The following is a 2990-nucleotide window of genomic DNA, read 5'->3' on the forward strand; positions in this document are numbered from 1 at the left end:
TATATAAGGCTAGCCAAAAATGTTCCCTGGCTTTCGCCACCCAAGAAACTTATTTTCCTGACCCCTGTCTAGCAGAGCCACAGAACTGATCCTCGGGGTGAATTTCCTATTTCCCTTCCAATTGTCGAGATTTTTCTTAAAGTGGGCTAATGAGGAGCTTTGCTTGACATGAATGGGTAGTTTTTCCAGAGCATGGGAAGTCTCTAGGACATAAATATATCCCTCCAGCATGTTCTGTTTATTGTGGTGGCAAGGTTTAGGTCCCTGGAGTGTGTGGCTTGTGTCAGGCTTGTGTCAGGCCCCAGTGGCCTAATGGATAAGGCATTGGCCTCCTAAGCCAGGGATTGTGGATTCGAGTCCCATCTGGGGTGATATAATCTTGTCAGGTTATGTATATCTGCCATGGTTTAGTGGTAAATCACTTTGTGTATGGAGTGCAGGGTCATGGGTTCGAGCCTTGGAGAGGCAGTTTATTTATGTCAAGCAAAGTTCTTCATTAGCACTCGTCAAGAAAAATCTTGATGACTGGATGGGAAATAGGAAATACAACCTGGGGATCACTTCTGTGTCTCTGCTCGACAGTGGCACAGGAAAATAACTTTCTTGGGTGGCATAAGCCAGGGAACCTTGTTGGCTAGGCTTACGTAGGCCCTTGGGCCGATAGCCTAGTACCTACCTATGAACCTATGAACCTATGAAGGGATTGGGGTTTCTTTAAGTGTAGCATGTCCAACAGATCTGGGTTTGACATAGCTTTGTATGTTAGGCAGAGGTTGCCTCTGAGTAGGTGATAAGCGACAGAATACAGCTGGCGTTTTTTGAGATGGTCTATGTATTGCATCTGTTTCAGGTCAGTAATCCTCTTAGTGAGGTATTTCTGTGGCCTTTCTAGTTCTTAAGGATGTCTTATGAGGTACATGCCAAACGGGGGCGTTTTACTCTATAATGGGTCTGATGAGGAATGAGTAGAGAGGAACAATGACCTCTTTTTTTCTGGAGGTGAACCCCTTTGTGATGAGGTGTGCCACGTAGAAGGATTTCCTGACTACTGTAGCAATGTGATTATCAAAGGAGAGACTACTGTCCACCTGTGTCCCAAGGTCTCTTATCACACTTTTGGTGTTTAGTAGGATACCGCCTATGTGGTAGTTTATGGGTACAGTGTTTTTTCCCAAAGGGGATGACAATACACTACCTGACATTGAGCTTGAGACCAAGACTTTGACACCAAGCATCAGTCTCATTGAGGCCCCTTTGTAGAATGTCCACATCATTTGGCAATTCTATTATGGCACCTAGTTTGCAGTCATCGCAGACTTTGTTAGCCAAAGACCTGCTGCATTAGCCTGGACTTCTGTGAAGTAGATGCCAAACAGGAGAGGACCCAGGACTGAACCTTGTGGTACTCCACTTGTCACTGGTCTGAAGCTGGATTTGGAGTCGGCTACTTTCACTGTGTGGATTCTGTCAGTGAGCCAGTTGGCCACCCATCCAGTGACATAGGAATTTATGCCCAGTCTAGTGAGTTTAGCTATAATTCCAGAGTGGGGGATGGTGTTAAAAGCCTTGGCAAGGTCAAGATAGGCTGTGTGCACCACCTTACCCTCGTCCACGGCTCTGGTGACTACTTCAAAGAAGTCAATCAGGTTTAGGAGACATGACCTACCTTTTACAAACCCAAACTGAGTGGGGTCCAGAGTTTGGAGGTTACCTATGTCCTTGTTTATAAGCTCCAAGATGATACATTCCATGGCCTTGCAGACCAGGGTCATCAGGCTAATGGGGCGGTAGTTTCCGGGGTCTGTGGTGGCACCCCCTTTGTGGAGTGGGATAACCGTCACTGTGTGCCATTCAATAGGCAGAAAGCCTGAAGTGAGGCTATGATTGTACATGGTACTTAGGTGGGGTGCCAGTTCATTCTGTAGTTCATGCAGAACGCAGCCAGGGATGTTGTCAGATCCCATGGATGCTGTGTTCTTGGCTTTGGAGAGTGTTGGTTTTACTTCTGCAGCTGTGATTACAGGAGCTTTGCATTCTTCCAGTATAGTGGTGGACCCTTTGGGGGATGAGGGGGGTGAAGTTTGCACTGAACCGATCTGCCAGGATGTTGTCAATATCAGTTGGTTCTGTATATCAAGTGCCATTGTGCTGTAGCTCAGAACAGATCTGAGTGTTGCTATTGAGATTCTTGACATAGCTGTAGAATACTTTGTGGTTGTCTTTAGAATCAGTGGAGATTTTATTTTCGTAGCTAGCTTTGGAGGATTTTTTGAGGGATCTCAGCTTTTTACTGAGGCTAACCAGGGAGCTCCTACAATCAGGGGATTTTACTCTTCTTTACAACAGCTTCTTCCTTCTGTTGTATAGTTTGTTTATGGCAAGGGACCACCAGATTGGCTTCCTTTTTTTGGAGGATAGCATCTTGGTTCTGTTGGGGATGGCATGATCCATGCACTCGTGTATGTGCTTATACATTGCATTTGTATAGGATTCAGCAGTCGTACCTCTATTTTCTGTCTGTATGGGTGTCGTGAAGCTTGCCACTTTTGTCTTAAGAAGCATGAAGTTGGCTTTGGAGAAGTTTTTTACAGTAGTTTCCTTAATGGGGGGTGGGGCGGGATATTGATGTCTAGGGTGATTAGCTTGTGGTTGGATCTGACCAGCGTGGAGTTGACCTCTGAAGTGGAACATTGGTTGCCCATATTGGTAATGACCAGGTCCAGGATATTGCTGCCCCTGGTGGGGTATGGACAAGCTGATCCAGGGCATTGGAATTTATGAATTCCAGAAAGCGTTGAGCAAATGAGTTAGTACATGAGTAGTTTTCCCAGTTGATGGTGGGGTAGTTGAAATCGCCCATTATTAGGGTATTGGGCTATACCTTAATATTACCCAGTATATCAAGAAATGTGGAGTGGGCATCCTGGGGCATGGTGGGGGATCTGTAACAAGCTACAACCTGGACTGCAGTCTTGCCCAGTGTTAGTTGC

General features: G+C 45.9%; 1 non-coding gene across 1 annotated transcript; it reads left to right on the forward strand.

The window, feature by feature from the left end:
* The first annotated feature begins 298 nt into the window (after positions 1 to 298).
* TRNAR-CCU lies at positions 299 to 371 on the forward strand. Its single transcript has one exon. It is a non-coding gene; the product is annotated as a tRNA-Arg (tRNA).
* Positions 372 to 2990: the final 2619 nt, after the last annotated feature.

The sequence above is a fragment of the Protopterus annectens genome, chromosome 1.part1 (genome assembly GCF_019279795.1).
Source record: "Protopterus annectens isolate FY-2018-M chromosome 1.part1, PAN1.0, whole genome shotgun sequence".
NCBI classification, from domain to species: domain Eukaryota; kingdom Metazoa; phylum Chordata; order Ceratodontiformes; family Protopteridae; genus Protopterus; species Protopterus annectens.